Genomic DNA, 16,637 nt, shown 5'->3' on the forward strand with positions numbered 1-16,637 from the left:
TTTGCAAAAATGCTCATCTGCTCTTTCACAGTGTCATGTTTTGCCCTGTTACCACAGTTTCCCCTCAGGGAGTCCATAATGTCACTAAATCTGATTGGCAACGTAGCATAGTGATTAGGGCTCTGCATGGTGCTATCAGGATTATGATCAGTAATGACCTGATCCTGGTAATGATCAAATTATGCATTCAATCATCATGGTGGTCTGCATTGCATCGGGTCAATATTGACTCCATGCAGCAGAGGTGAGTGGGCTTACTTTTTAAAAAGAGCTGATGTTCCACAAATAAGTTACAGGGCTTGGCTATTTTTCCTGCAGTTGTGCACCAGGAAAAGGATGCAATGTAATGGCATTGCTTCTTGTCCTTGTGCAGGGGCGCACCTAGGTGATTTTGGAGCCTGGATCGCTGCATTAAGCATCATGATCCCACGCATACACGTACACCATGACACATGCATTATTTTTATAAACCTTTCTGAACCTAGGGAAGAAAATCTTCATTTAGAAGACAGAAATTGAACTAGATAAACTAAGCACTCCCCATCATTTAAGCTTTTCACAGCAGGAAAAGCTTCATCAATTTCTATCTTTGAAAGGCACAGGGACCCTGCAAGTAAGAAACAATACTGACCAACCAACATTGGATTCAAGCAGGTGACATACTTGACATACAAAGCTTACTAAACTACCACCACAGATGAATCTCAGCATCATGCCCTATTGGGCACTGCAACAAAGCTGGTGACAAATTGGATATAAACCTTACTAAACTACACGACCAGTCAGTGTTCCCTCTAACAGGGAATCCCAGATGTTGTTGACTACAACTCCCATAATTCCTAGCCAAGGACCATCACAGCTGGAGATGCTGGGAGTTATAGTCAACAACTGGAATTACCTGTTAGAGGGAATGCTGCCACCAATGAATCTCAGAATAATGTTTCACTGAACTTTTGTGTAACACTTGAGAGTGTCCAGCATACTGATACTTTCAAAGGGCATGAAGACAGCAGCACAATCCAACACAGAGACTACAGCATAAACCTGAGCAAGGTCTATTCTAAGTGTTCGTTTGAATTGCAGCCAGTGCATCCTCCTGCCATCCCAACCTGTGAGCATCTCCCAAACTATTGCGTGGGGGGGGGGGCAGGGAAGGGAAGAGGGAAAATGAAAATGGAGAAAAAGAAAGAAAGAAAGAAAGAAAGAAAGAAAGAAAGAAAGAAAGAAAGAAAGAAAGAAAGAAAGAAACCTGCAAAAAATGGATCAGATTATTTTCTTTCCAAACCATTGTTGAGGACTGAGACATTTGATGGAGAAGGGGGTTGGCTTGATCAGAAGCAGGGAATGAGTACAGGCTGCTGCCACCCCCCACACAAACACACATGGAAAACAGTTGAAGCAAGCAACAGATCCCTCTTTGAGACCCGTCAACCTCTCTCACAGCCGACTCTCCCAACCATTCCAAGACCCCAACCCCCAGTATAACAGGAGAACTCAGTACTGCACAGCACCACCCATACCCTAGTCCTTCCCTCTAGTCCCTTGATGTGCAGGGAGTGTTGTCTGCACATGCTCAAGCACTTCTATGGATTCTTGCTTCATAAATTTCAAGGCTGGGCTCTAGTGCTGAAACCACATGCTCAGGGACACTTCATGGATGCCGTGGCCGAACCAGTTCTGCTATCCAAACTGGTGATCTAGTGTTGCACTTGCACAGAGGGTACAATTGGATGTAACCCAAGTGCCAGATAGCATTAGCGTCCGCCACACAGCGAAGCACAATTTGCAGGCTGTTGAAGCTGATGCAATGTTAGGGAAGCCATGGAATATGAAGCAACAAAATAAAATACAGCACAGTTGGGTGCAAGGGAGGAGAGGGGGCAAGACTAAAGCTCTCAGAAAGTTTTCTTAAGCTGGGCAGGTGTGCACTCAATCAGTCTCTTGGATGGGAGACCAGTGGGTGGGGAGAAGGCCCCCCTCCCCAAAATAAAGAAGCCATAGTAAAAAGGGTAACCCGACAATAATAGACCACAGGAGGAATAGGAGCAAGTGTGTGTATGTGTGTGTATACACACACACACACACACACACACACACACACACACACACACACACACACGAACAATAGCACTGGCATTGCAAACAGATAATAATGAAATCCAGCCCTCAAATAGCATCATACAAAGGCTCCTAAGACTGTTGTCCTCTTCATGTACCTTGTGTTGGACTAGGACCGGGAAGGGAAAACCCAAGTTCAAATCCTCTTTAGCCATGAAACTCAATGGGTGACTCTGGGCCAATAGCTTACCTCTCAGCTCAACTTACTTCACAGGGTTGTTGTTGTTGTTGCTGCTGCTGCTGCTGTTATTATTTCTTGTTTACACAGTCAAACAGGTGTTATTGACTGGTTTGTTTTGTCCAGACATCGAGTCCTTCCCAAGGACCTGGGATGGCTGAATTTTATCAATGTTGTTGCTGTTATTATAGATAACATCGCAGAATATAGGCTGTTCCCAGTAAAGTTGCTTTTTGTAATTGGCTGATGGTGATTTTTGTGGTCCCTATGGTGCTGAGGTGCTCTTCAAGTTGTTTTGGAATTGCACCTAGGGTGCCAATTACCACTGGGATTACTTTGGTCTTTTTCTGCCACAGCCTTCCAATTTCAATTTGTAGATCTTTGTATTTTGTGATTTTTTTCCTATTTCTTTTTCTTCTGTTCTGCTATCCGCTGGTATGGTATTGCTATGTCGATTATTTTAACTTGTTTTTCTTTCTTCTCAACTACAGTTATATCTGGTGTATTGTGTGGCAGATGTTTATCTGTTTGTAGTTGGAAGTCCCATAATATTTTTGCATCTTCATTTTCTTCAACTTTTTCAATTTGATGGTCCCACCAATTTTTGGCTACAGGTAGCTTGTATTTTTTGCAGATGTTCCAGTGTATCATCCCTGCTACCTTGTCATGCCTTTGTTTGTAGTCAGTCTGTGCAATCTTTTTACAACAGCTGATTAGGTGGTCCACAGTTTCATCTACTTCTTTACAAAGGTGGCACTTGCTGTTTGTTGTTGATTTTTCAACTTTGGCTCTTATTGCATTTGTTCTTAGTGTCTGTTCTTGTGCAGCCAGTATTAAACCCTATGTTTCTTTCTTCAAGTTGCCATTCTTAAGCCATTGCCAGGTCTTGGTGATGTCTGATTTTCCACTTATATTGTACAAATATTGACCATACCATGGCTTATTTTTCCATTTTTCTGCTCGGTTCTTGACTTGTTCTTTCTTGTAGGCCTGCTTTGTTTCATTGGCGTTGAATAGTTTCTCATTATTGACTATTTGAAGTGCATCTTCTTCACTGTCCTTGATATATTCTTCAAGGCCTCTTTTCTCCTCCTCTACTGTTTGATGGACTTGCAGCATTCCTCTTTCACCTGAGCTGCGAGGGAGATATAGCCTATCTACATCACTGTGGGGGTGCAGAGCATGACTGATGGTCATTATTTTCCTGGTCTTACGATCTAGTGTCTCTAGCTCTGCCTGGGTCCAGTCTATTAGAGTCTATTGTCCAGTCTATTGAAAACCAGTGTGGTGTAGTGGTTAGAGTGCTGGTCTAGGACTGGGGAGACCCGAGTTCAAATCCCCATTCAGCCATGATACTTCCTGGGTGACTCTGGGCCAGTCACTTCTCTCTCAGCCTAACCTACTTCACAAGGTTGTTGTGAAAGAGAAACTCAAGTATGTAGTACACCACTCTGGGCTCCTTGGAGGAAGAGTGGGATATAAATGTAATAATAATAATAATAATAATAATAATAATAATAATCCTGCAGTGTATCTGACAACAGGTATAGCCCAGGTGTTTATGGCTTGTATGGTGTTCCCTCCATTGAGTTTGGACTTTAGGATTTTTCTAACTCTCCTGATGTATTCACTTCCAATTTTTCTTTTAACTTCATTGTGTGCAATGTTATCAGCCTGGAGAATGCCCAAGTATTTGTAAGGTTCTTTCTCTTCCAGGTTCTTGATCTTGCTTCCATTGGGCAGTTCTATTCCTTCTGTTTTTGTTATTTTTCCTCTGTTCATTATTAATGAAGCACACTTGTCTAGTCAGGAATTGAATCACTGCTAAACACTGTCCGTATATTCAGTAGCGAAATTATTATTTATTATTATTATTATTATTATTATTATTAACTAGTATTTTTAAGCCCGTTAAAATAATGGGTGCTAGTACCTTTCCCCCCCCTTCTTCCTTCTCCCTCTCTCTCGCCCTCCTTTCCTTCCTTTTTTTTCTTTTTCTCTCTCTCTCTTTCATTCCTTCCTTTTCTCTCCTTCTCCCTCTCTTTCCTTTCCTTCCTTTCTTCCCCCTCTTCTCCTTCCCTTCTTTCTTTTTTCTTTCTCTTTCCCTCTTTCCTTCCTTTCTTCTCTCTCTCTCTCTCTCTCTCTCCATTCCTTCCTTCTCCCTCCCTCTCGCCCTCCTTTCCTTCCTTTTTTTCCTTTCTCTCTCTCCCTCTTTCCTCCCTTCCTTCTCTCTCCCTCTCCCTCTCTCTCCTTTCCTTCCTTCCCCCTCTTCTCCCTCCCTTCTTTCTTTTTTCTTTCTCTTTCCCTCTTTCCTTCCTTTAACGGGCTCGCTCTTCGGGGCTGGCTGCTCCTCCCTCCCTTCCATCTTTCTTTTGTCCTTCTCCCTCACTCCTTTCTCCTTTTTCTTTCTCCTTCCTTCCTTCCTTACTTCTCTCTTTCCTTCTTTCCCTCCCTCCCTCCCTCCTCCTTTTTTTGTCCTTTTTTCTCCCTTCTCTCTTTTCTCTCCTTCCTTCTTTCCTTCTTTCTATTGTCCTGTCTCCCTCCCTCACTCCTTCCTTTCTCTCTCTCTCTCTCTCTGTCTTTGCCTTCCTCCTTGATGAAGAAAACATGCTAATTGGAAGCTTGATAATATAAACTATGTTTGTTGGCATACATTATGGGGTTGCTATCTTTTAGCAGCATTAAATCATTGCATGAGAGCACTGCCAAAAACCCTCAGTTTTAAAGTTTAAAAAAAAGTGCAGTCAGAAAAAGTGCAGTGCAGTCAAAAAAAGTGGGAGAAGGCATACATGTATACCAATATAAACATGTATACCAATATATTCTAATCTGGCAAGCAGCAAATGACTTAAAGCAGTATACTTGGACTTATTACTTTAGCCCCACTGAAGATTCAGGGACTAAACCAAATTAAGCTAACATTGAATATTAAAGCACACCCTACAGTTCAGTGGGACTAAACTGGTTTAAGACCTGGTATGCTCACCCACCTGCCTCCGAGGGGGGGGAGGGAGGGATGGGGGGGAAGGAGGGGAGTCGCTGGGGCGCCTTCGCGGCTGCTCTCTCGGGCCCGCCTCCGCGGCGGCTAGTGCCGCCCCCCACTTCGCGCACGGCCCGCAGCAGCAGCGCCGCCACCGCTTCCTTTTGTGACGGGTCTGGGGCGCGTTTACTTTCCCCCGCTGGCAGAGCGCAGATAGAAGTCATGAGGAAATCTACTATTTGACTGCAGTCGCAGTCGGGCGGTGGCGTCTTCTCCGAGAAACCAAAGGCGGCAGTGGCGGCAGCGGCGGCAGCAAAGACAGCAGTCTTTGCTCTTTGTAATTCTCCCCCGCCTGCTGGCTTTTATTTTGCGTGATTTTCTTCCAGAGTGTTTATGCACGTGGCTTGGTGTTATATTTTTTAATTCCCCCATGGAAAAAGACGCAAGGATTCTGAACGCAAGTCAGTAGCGCAACAGGCTTCTGTCGTGCAGCTGAGCGCCTCCTGCTGCTGACCTCCCAGTTCCCCCGCTGCTGCCTCTGTCCTCCCGGTCCCCCTGCTGCTGCTTTTGCCCGTAGGCAACATGTTCTCAACATGGCCGCCCGCCTCTGACCTCCCAGTTCCCCCGCTGCCGCCTCAGCCCTCCCGGTTCCCCCGCTGCTGCCTCTGTCCTCCTGGTCCCCCTGCTGCCGCTTTTGCCTGTAGGCAACACGTTCTCAACATGGCCGCCCGTGTCTGGGTGGCCGTATCTTTCTCGGACGTTGTGGGTATGCGCAGAGCGCATGCCCAGAATGGCCGAGAAAGACACGGGCCGAAAAGACACGGGATCACGCTTTAGCTCTTTATTATAGAGGATTCAATTTCTATACCGCCCTTCCAAAAATGGCTCAGTTGTGAGGATAAAAATAACTCTGTAGTCTGGGCTTCCCAGGAGAAATGCAAGATATCAATATTTTTTTAAAAAAGTTATGCAGCATCACATTGGAAGAGAATCATGGACAAGAGCCCCTGGTGGCGCAGTGGTAAAACTGCCGCCCTGTAACCAGAAGGTTACAAGTTCAATCCTGACCAGGGGCTCAAGGTTGACTCAGCCTTCCATCCTTCCGAGGTCGGTAAAATGAGTACCCAGAATGTTGGGGGCAATATGCTAAATCATTGTAAACCGCTTAGAGAGCTCCGGCTATAGAGCGGTATATAAATGTAAGTGCTATTGCTATTGCTATTGCTAAAAGGACCGGGGGGGGGGAATGGAAAGCAAATTGCTCTCCCCCCTGCCAAACCAGCCCTCTCCCCCGCCAAGACCCCAACCCACAGGCAGCCACACAGGCAGCCAAACCAGCCCACCCCCCGTCACCAAGATTCCAATCCAGCCCTCTCCCCCCTGCCGTCCAAGACTTCAACCCATAGGCAGCCTCGCATAATACTACGTACTGAGATAGAACTAGAGACAGTTTCTGGTTTAATGATGATGATGACTCTGGTTAGGGGCTGTTGTTGTTGCTCAAATGGCGGTGGCAGCTGCCCAGTGCCTGGCAGGCAGCCATGTTGGTGGTGCAGAGCAGAGACAAGAGTGCCTGTGCTGTGCCCCTGTCGATGACCCCTTCTTCCCCCACCCAGCACCAGCTCTCTAGCCACTCGTGGTTGGTCGGGTTGCCTCGCCTAGCGTCACTGCTGCTGCTCCCTCCCGTCCCTCCTCGTAGCGTGTGCAGGGCAGGGCAGCAGCGTTCTTCTGAGTCACATGGTTGGCTAGACAGGCAGAGAGAGGGGCTAGGGCGTGCACACAGCTCAGCACACACATACGGCCAATAGCAGCTGTGCACGCAGCCACTCCAAACTGAGGCCCTCGCCCCGTCCCCCTCCAGTGCATGTCCACTGTCCACACAGTGGCGGGCTGCGCAGATGGCCACCACCGGCACTACCAGGCAGGCACTCCACGTGCCACACAACTTGCTGGGGACCCAAGCAACTGCCACCAATCCATGGAGGGAGGGAGCATTCAGAGCCCCCCCCCCAGGCAGCGGAGGACCAGGCCAGATCCCTGTGGCCCGTTCCTAAGAGCGCCTCTGTCCTTGTGCATTCTAGTGTGAGAAGCTGGAGGGGAGAGGTAGGAATTTGAATTACTGGCACTGCAGCTGACTTCTGGGCAGTGCCTGTCTTTGTGGGATACTAGATCTTCTTTAAAGGTAATCCCCACCTGCCCCACCTCTGATAGGTTCAGTTCAGTGCTGATATGATGTGGCATTGCACTGATTCTGTTGCTGATATCAGGGACATTTCTCATTGGAAATGTATCCAATGCAAAATGCCATGGCTTACATTGCATCAAAACCGATTACTGATTATTGATGCACAGCCTTAATAGTAATGCTATCTTGAGCATTGCTCTCTATTGATTTCATTTGCCCTCTTGTTGACACAGTCACATAGGCAAATCTGATTGGCCCATACACTAAGTGATCCCTGAATGGCTAGAACCACCTTTGTGACTAAGAAAGGAGAAACACAGAGTTACTATTAGGGACGGGTGGAAATGGTGTTACAGCAGCTAGTAGAAACTATTATGAATATCTTGAATTAAAAGGAGAATATTTCCACAGAAAGGCTTTTAAAAAATGATACAATTCTTTTGAGGGCCAAAATTCAAAGCTATAATCATGCCATGTGTTCAGTCAAAAATAAATATACTACCAGTTCTGGTTGCCACTTCATGATTTTGTGGTCTTATGTTTGTGGTGAAATAGAACATAACTAAAACAGGGATCACTTAGTGATTTGATCATGGATGAAGGGGCCAACCTAGTATGTATTACCAAGACTTGGTTGGGAGAGGCTAGTGGTCCAGTTTGGTCCCAGCTTCTCCCTCCAGGATATTCTGTAGAGGAGCAGGTGAGGGGACATGGGCGGGGAGGTGGGGTGGCTGTGGTCTATAGGGATAACATCTCCCTTACCAGGGTCCCTGTCAGGTTATCAGACCATATTGAATGTGTGTACTTGAGTTTGGGGACCAGGGATAGATTGGGACTTCTGTTGGTGTACCAATCACCCCACTGCCCAGCGGAATCCCTTACTGAGCTCACGGACTTGGTCATGGAACTCACGTTGGAGTATCCCAGACTTCTGGTGCTGGGGGACTTCAGTGTTCATTTTGGGACCAATCTGTCCGGGGCAGCTCAGGAGTTCATAGTGGCCATGACAACTATGGGCCTATCCCAAGTGGTCTCTGGACCAACACATATTGCAGGTCACATGCTTGATTTGGTATTTTACTCTGATCAGGGTGGTGTTCCGTGGGTGGGGACTCCTGTGATTTCCCCATTGTCATGGACAGACTACCATCTGGTTAAGGTTGGACTTACAACCACTTCCCACCTCCGCAGGGGTGAGGGGCCCATTAGAATGGTCCGCCTGAAGAGGTTATTGGATCCATTAAGACTCCAAGAAGCCTTGGAGGGATTTAATGTTGGCTTTGCTGGTGATCCTGTTGATGCCCTGGTTGAGAATTGGAACAACTTGCTCACCAGGGCAGTAGACATGATTGCTCTCAAGCGTCCCCTCCAACCCGCTTCAAAATTGGCCCCTTGGTATACAGAAGATCTACGGGGGCTGAAATGGCAAGGTAGGCAACTGGAGCGCAAGTGGAAGAAGACTGGACTCGAATCTGACAGATTGCGACATAGAGCACATCAATGATCTATGCTCAGGTGATACGTGCGGCAAATCTTTTCTGCCCGTATTGCCTCTGCTGATTCACGTCCAGTGGAGTTGTTCAGGGTTGTGAGGGGATTAGTATCTGCCCCCCCTCCCTTGAACCAGAATTTGGAGTCATCAGTTACCCGCTGTGATGTGTTTAAAGAGTATTTCGCAGATAATATCTCTCGGATTTGGGCCGACCTAGATGGAGACTCCACAATTAATTTGATGTCTCAGCTGGAGGTGCCCAATGACTCCTCTTATATGATTCGACTGGATCGGTTTCAGTTTGTGACTCCTGATGATGTGGACAAGCTGCTTGGATCGGTGAGGGCTGCCACTTGTTTTCTTGACCCTTGTCCAACATGGCTTGTTCGATCTAGCAGGGAGGCTGTTGCAGACAGTCTGGTAGAAATCATAAATGCTTCTCTGAGGGGAGGGCAGGATGCTTCCTTGTCTTAAGGAGGCAATCATTAGACCTCTTCTAAAAAAGCCTGGATTAGATCTCTCAGAGTTGAGCAATTATAGGCCTGTTTCCAACCTCCCATGGCTGGGCAAGGTAATTGAGAGAGTGGTGACCTCTCAGCTACAGGCACTCTTGGAGGAAACTGATTACCTAGACCCATTTCTAACTGGTTTTCGGGCGAGCTATGGGGTGGAGACTGCCTTGGTTGGCTTGATGGATGATCTCCAATTGGCAATTCACAGAGGAAGTGTGACTCTGTTGGTCCTTTTGGATCTCTCGGCGGCTTTCGATACTATCGACCATAGTAGCCTTCTGGAACGTCTGAGGGCGATGAGGGTGGGAGGCACTGTTTTACAGTGGTTCTGCTCCTACCTCTCGGATAGGTTCCAGATGGTGTCGATTGGAGACTGTAGCTCTTCAAAATCTGAACAAGTATGGTGTTCCTCAAGGCTCCGTACTTTCTCCAATGCTTTTTAACATCGATATGAAACCGCTGGGAGAAATCATCAGGGGATTTGGAGCTGGGTGTTACCAGTATGCTGATGACACCCAGATCTACTTCTCCATGTCAACTTCTTCAGGAGCTGGCAAATCCTCCCTAAATGCCTGCCTAGAAGCAGTAATGGGCTGGATGAGGGAGAATAAACTGAAGCTGAATCCAGATAAGACAGAGGTACTTATTGTGCACGGTCAGAACTCTAGAGACGATTTTGATCTGCCTGTTCCAGACGGGGTCACACTTCCCAAAAAGGAACAGGGTCGCAGTCTCGGAGTACTTCTGGATTCACACCTCTCCCTGGTTTCGCAGGTTGAGGCGGTGGCCAGGGGTGCTTTCTATCAGCTCCGGCTGATACGCCAGCTGCACTCGTTTCTCAAGATCAATGACCTCAAAACTGTGGTACATCTGCTGGTAACCTCCAGACTCAACTTTTGTAATGCGCTTTACGTGGGGCTGCCTTTGTACGCAGTCTGGAAGCTTCCGTTGGTTCAGAACGCGGCAGCCAGGTTAGTCTCTGGGTCATCTCGGAGAGACCATGTTACTCCTTTACTGATGGAGTTACACTGGCTGCCAATAGGTTTCTGGACAAAATACAAAGTGCTAGTTATAACTTACAAAGCCCTAAATGGCTTAGGCCCTGGGTATCTAAGAGAACACCTTATTCATTATGAGCCCCACCGCCCATTGAGGTCATCTGAGGAGGTCCATCTCCAGTTACCGCCAACTCGTTTGGTGGTGACACAGAGACGGGCCTTCTCAGTTGCTGCCCCGAGATTGTGGAATGCGCTCCCTGCTGGGATGCGATCCTCCCCATCTCTGGCAATTTTCAAAAAACACCTGAAAACCCTTCTTTTCACCCAAGCTTTCTCAGCTTCCTAAACTGTAGGGGTTTTAATTTCTGGTTTATTTTAAAATTCAAAACCCGATTTCGGGGTTTTTAATCACTGTAATTGTTTAATTGTTGTTTTAAAATGTTTTTAAATTGCTAATTGTTATATTGTTTTCTAATTTTTTCTAGCTCTTTACTGTTTTAGTGTTGTGTTTTAATTGTAAACCGCCCTGAGCCATTTTGGAAGGGCAGTATACAAATCAAATCAAATCAATCAGTCAATCAATCAATAGAATAAATAGTTGCAATAACGAAACTCTGCACTCTGTAACTGGAGTGGTAGCTTCCTTGGTGCTCTGCTAGATAATCACAAACCCCAACAATTCCTGATGTGTTTAATTAATTAATTAATTAATTTTCTTTTCTTTACACTTTATATCCCGCTCTTCCTCCAAGGAGACCAGAGCGGTGTACTACACACCTGAGTTTTTCTTTTCACAACAACCCTGTGAAGTAGGTTAGGCTGAGAGAGAAGTGACTGGCCCAGAGTCACCCAGCAAGTCTCATGGCTGAATGGGGATTTGAACTCGGGTCTCCCCGGTCCTAGTCCAGCACTCTAACCACTACACCACACTGGCTCTTATCCTACTAAGTGGTGAGTGGTGTTTTAACCTCACAAGTACCACGTGAGACAGGCTAGGCTAAGAGAAAATGGCTTTACCCAAGGCTACTCAGTGGCCGAATTCACACTTAACATGGAACTGCTGCCCCATCCCCGCTCTCTTATCTGAATTTGAACATTCCAGAGAGATGTCTCTTTGCAGTCAGCGAGACTGCAGAGAGGTGGGGTTGCTGGTTCTGCAGTCTTCCTTCTTGACAGAAGGACAGCCTGCACAGCCAAACTCCAGTTCCATGGGGCTGAAACTGCAGTGCCCATGCTGAGATGTAAATGCTGGTGCCACAGAGCCCAAGTTAAAGGTGATGAAACTCCACTCTGGTTCAGAGTGGAGTTTGGGGAGAAAAAACTCTAGTTTCATGAATTCAGAGATGTGCGGCTTCAAAAACCAAAGGTGAAGGGACCTCTGGTTTTCGATGACGTCCAAATTTGGCCCATATGTTTAATGGCTGAGCCTGGGTTTCGCTAACCAAGCCCAGTACTCCAGCCACTTTGTCGCATGGGATCATACTGATTTGTTCTAGCTAACCGATGGAATGCAGAGAGGGAGGGAGGGAGGGAGGGAGGGAGGGAGGGAGGAATATCTTCACCTATTTTTACATGCATTTCTATCATATTAATTTATGGAACAGTTCAGATATTTTCCCCTGAATTCAATAGAAGCAGTTTTATACAAAATGAATTGAACCAAAAAAAGAAAGACTATAAAGTAGCTGTATTTCATCGCCTAACGATTGGTTAAGGAGCAATTTTAAGATGCAAATTGAACATTCCAGTACTGGGGGGGAATGGTTATAACAGGAACACTTGTAGACTAGTACTTGAATTTGAAGATGAGATATAGTGTAATGCTCCTTTTATTAAGAACCCATGTCTTCCCTTGCTGTGCTGCGCTTCTGTCAGATTTATTGCATGGGAAATGAACTAAGCAATAAAGTAGTTAAAGACATTCTATTAGAACCTGGAAACCAGTGTGGAATGGGCAATTAATAGCCCTTTTCCTAGTAGTTACAGTAGCTCCAGTGGTTCTTTCTGTGATATATGCAATGAGACACATGTCAAATCATAGTTCTTGGCCTCCATAGATTTTTAAATCATGCTGTGATGCCCCTTCAGTACTCTGCAGAGTTATTGGTGCCCCTGCTGTTTCCTATCTGGATATGAGACCCTTCTTCCCAGCAGTTACACATCACACGTCTTATTAACAGCCCTGCTTTTCTTTTACATGGTGTGCAAAACACACACCACACATACAATATTTTCTACTAAATAAACGTTTTTGAGGGAAGGGGTAGGGGACTCAAGCAGGTATAAAAGGCTCTTTCTTTTTACATTCTGCTGTTTTGTTCACAGAGAGAAATGTTTTCCTATCTATCCTCACCAAATCACTCATACCTAGAGCTGGTCTAGCAGCCAACCAAAGTTAGCTCTGCCTAGCAATGGAAAATACCATGAAAAGTGTGTGTTTCCAGGCTGGGTTTGAAGGTCACATATTGTCAAGCCCTGTAATCGTCAGGCATGGTATTCCAAAGTGAAATGAGTGTGACCTATGAGGAATGGAATGAATGCAAAACATAGCTGCAATTCACAGGGCTTTGACCTTCCACAATGGATCAGACTTCAAAAGCAAGGGCCACAGACACACGCACAGAGAGAGGGAGGGAGAGAGAGGTTTAAATTCTTCTAAGCGTGGCATTTTAAAATCTGCCTCAGGCCTGTTCTGAATCTCTTCTGATGTTTTTCAGGGGTTCAGAGATGTGTAAAGTACACTTTGTGATTCCCTGATTTCCAGGTGAAGGTAAATAATTATGGTTTGGAAGATTTCTCTCCTTCCTGCTTAATAGAAAAAAGATTTATGAACAAATAAGCTGCCAAAGAAATAGTTCTTTTCTGCCTCACTCACTATTTGGCTCAGAACACATTCTAAACATTTTGTTTAAAAAGAAACACAGGTAACCTTTAAATCTGTAAAGCAAAAATCAAACCTGAAGCAAAAAGTTAATTGTTGTGATCACCTAGTTTGGCTGGTGAATTGCAGGCCTTGATAGAGAGCAAGCTGTGAATCTGCTATCAAACTCAGCATTTCTTTTTAAATAAGACTAAATGGTGGACAAATTTCTCAAAGTAGTCCTATTGGATTTAAAAGGCCATGTTAGACATTACTTGGGTGTGTGTCCTTTTAATTTCCATGAGATTACTTTGAGTAATTTGTCTCACTTTAGCCAGTTGCATCTTTCAAGTTCAAACTGGCCATTTGATTTGTGTGTTCATCAGCTTATGAAAATAGTTTAAACCCTACTATATCCTATAGCACTCTATTGGTCTTTTCATTATTTAGTGAATTTAGTATACATGGGAATCTATTAAGGCAGATTTCCCCAGAGACTATTAATAAAATCTCATTGACTTACCCCTGCTAAATTAGCAAAGAGGCACTTTCTAAGGTGGTGATTCTCTTTATTTAGCAGTGGGAGGGTAACTGGCCCTATCCACCCCCAGCACAGTACCTCCAGTGACTGTTGCTGGTGTCTGTCTTATGTTTCTTTTCAGACTGTGAGCCCTTTGGGGACAGGGATCCATCTTATTTATTTGTTGTTTGTGTAAACCGACCTGAGCCTTTTTGGAAGGGCGGTATAGAAATCAAACAAACAAACAAACAAACAAACAAACAAATGTTTTGCAGAATAAATGAACATTCCAGAACCCTCGTGTTTAGCTTTGTCTATTCCCTGGAAATTTTTCACATGAGATGTCATCTCTAAAGCATATCTGTTTGATAATTCTCTTTTTAAACCCATAAAGAAAAATACAAATGACATAAGAATCAGGGGGAAATCAAATATGCAATTAAAAATGGCTTCCAGTTACAGAATTATTGCTGGTTTGGTTTGTGAAGGAAGGTTATGGCCAGAATCCAGCATTCATACACCTCTTGAACTCAGTAGGTTTAAGTGCATCTCTCTGTTGGATTGTGGTTGGTGTTAATATATGGTGACCTCCTTTTGCTGAGTGTGCTAACTTTCAAATGTCACACAAGACTACTTGTTCTGGGCCTGGTTATGAGCTGCTGCCAATAGAGGGATACTACATATTTTCCACACTGTATAACCTTCCACAAGTGACAAGCATTCTTGAGATGTTCATTATTACTGACTTACATCCTGCTCAGCTACCCACCAATGGAAGGGGGTGGCATGCATGCTGCCGCAGTCCATCCTGAAATTGCATTGGCATGTCTGCCAATGGTGTGGGAGGCTCCGTCCAAGTGGCGCACTGTGACAGAGCAGCTCCACTTAACTCCCACTGCGAATGCTGTGAGTAGTGTTGCCAACAGTCCCGGATTATGCGGGAAGTCCCGTATATGAGACAAAATTCTCTTGTCCCATACGGGAAGCTGTTTTCCCCATATTATCTCCACCCACCCACCCCTATTATTGGCAGAGCCTGGGCCTATCTCTCATTTCTCAGTGCATTTGCATTGAGCGCTTTGAAGCAGGGGCGTAGCAAGGTTGGAGTGGGCCCAGAGACAAGATTTTAAAATGGGTCCCCCCCCACTCAAAGTCCAGGGCCTCCGCACACCCCAGGCCCCCAAGGATTTAAGTCTGATATTCCAAAATAAGTATGCTGCCTGCAAATACATTTCACTGAATACACACATGTCACAATATATAATGATATACATTGAGTACTATACATTTGTATTACTTTTAATGCCTAGAACACACTAGAAAGATGAATTATTAAAATGGGCCCCTCGCTGCAGATTAGCAAAGGAGACTTTCAACCATGCAGGGTGAACCTATGTTTGTTTTCCCAGAATTCTGAACAAATTCAGTCAAGTTTGATTGCAGGAGGTTTTTCACAGGAGGCTTTTAAAGCCCTTTAAGACACATCTCCTCTGGAATGGAGGTGCTGCATTCACATGTTGGCCAGATTGACCCTGAAGTCCCTGCAAGTTATTGGGGAGCAGTTTACACACAAGAAAAATAAAATAAAAGCACCACACATGCTTCACAGTTCTCACTCAGACTTTCTGGGTTACAAAACAACTTGAACATAAGTGCATTTATAAATGAATGAATGAATAAATAAAATTAATAAAATACTGTTCCAGAAGTTTTTGCAATTTTCTGCCATGAAACAAGCCACTTATAGGACTTTTTAGATAGCTTTTTTTAAGTCAGCAAATTTTCCAAGCTGTTTCAAAATAAATATTCAGAGACTTCTCGGTCCCTCCCCCCCCCATATCCAAGCCCTATGGCAAGCAGATCCCTATATATGGGGGGGGGCGGGAAAGGTAACCACAAAAAGGAGTTCACACTCTACCTGGCAAATGCTGGTCTGGGTTAAGCAGGGCCGCAAGGGGTCTTCTGCTGCAGAGAACACTCTGGCTGCCTCCTCCTTCCTGGCTGGCTTGGGCCCTACTCGAGTTCAGGCTTCACTGCGGCCTACACGGAGGCCTCCGTGGAAGCCCCGCCCACCCGCCGATCAGCTGAGAGGCGGGAGAAAAGGAGCTCTTTGCAGCTTGCCTGCTGCTTTGATTGCGGGCCAGCAGAACAAGCAGGAGAGACGGCGAACAGGGCAAGTGGCTGAGGAGCCTTGGGGCTGGGCAGGGGGCAATGGGGAGTCACATGAGGTGCCTCTGGGGTGCCCCTCCAGGCAGTGGGGCCCCCAGACAACTGTCTCCCCTTGCCCTATCATTGTTACGCACCTGCTTTGAAGTCTGGGTGAAGTCCATATTATAATGCGAAAAAAACAACAATGTTCACAAAAGAAGCCCCAACTGCTCTGCAAACTTGCAGGAGCAATTGCCTGGGTTTATTTACATCTTGCAAGTGGCTAATCAGTTACTTATCAAATGTAAATAGACCCACAGACTCCTTACTAACTGATTTACCACTTCTGGCTGTGTGTGTGTGTGTGTGTGTAAACCTGGGGGATTCTCTCAGTTTCTCACCTGAAGCTTGCTCTAAGTCGGATGGTCTGTGTGAACAAAAAACTTTGTGAAATCATGGGCCTTTAGCTGTTTTGTTGTTGTTGTTACAAATGTATTGCTACTGAGTTCAGCCAGAACATGAAGATCTCCTGCTGCTAACTCACTTGGAGCTTCCTGTGGGTGTAATAATTACTCCTGGAGGCTAAAAGAGCTCCTGCAAGTCATTGCACCCCCAGGCCCCAATGAAGAGAGGACACACTTAGCTG

The 16,637-nt window shown here is 45.5% G+C and overlaps 1 long non-coding RNA gene across 2 annotated transcripts in view; it reads right to left on the reverse strand.

Annotated features, from left to right (window-relative positions):
• The window catches only part of LOC128349931 (uncharacterized), a 56,859-nt gene extending 40,699 nt beyond the window's left edge, over positions 1–16,160 (reverse strand). For both annotated transcript variants that reach the window (XR_008319074.1, XR_008319072.1), the window contains exon 1: positions 15,762–16,160. This is a non-coding gene — a long non-coding RNA (uncharacterized LOC128349931). The remainder of the gene's footprint in view (positions 1–15,761) is intronic.
• Positions 16,161–16,637: the final 477 nt, after the last annotated feature.

This window comes from Hemicordylus capensis, chromosome 3 (assembly GCF_027244095.1).
Source record: "Hemicordylus capensis ecotype Gifberg chromosome 3, rHemCap1.1.pri, whole genome shotgun sequence".
NCBI lineage: Eukaryota > Metazoa > Chordata > Lepidosauria > Squamata > Cordylidae > Hemicordylus > Hemicordylus capensis.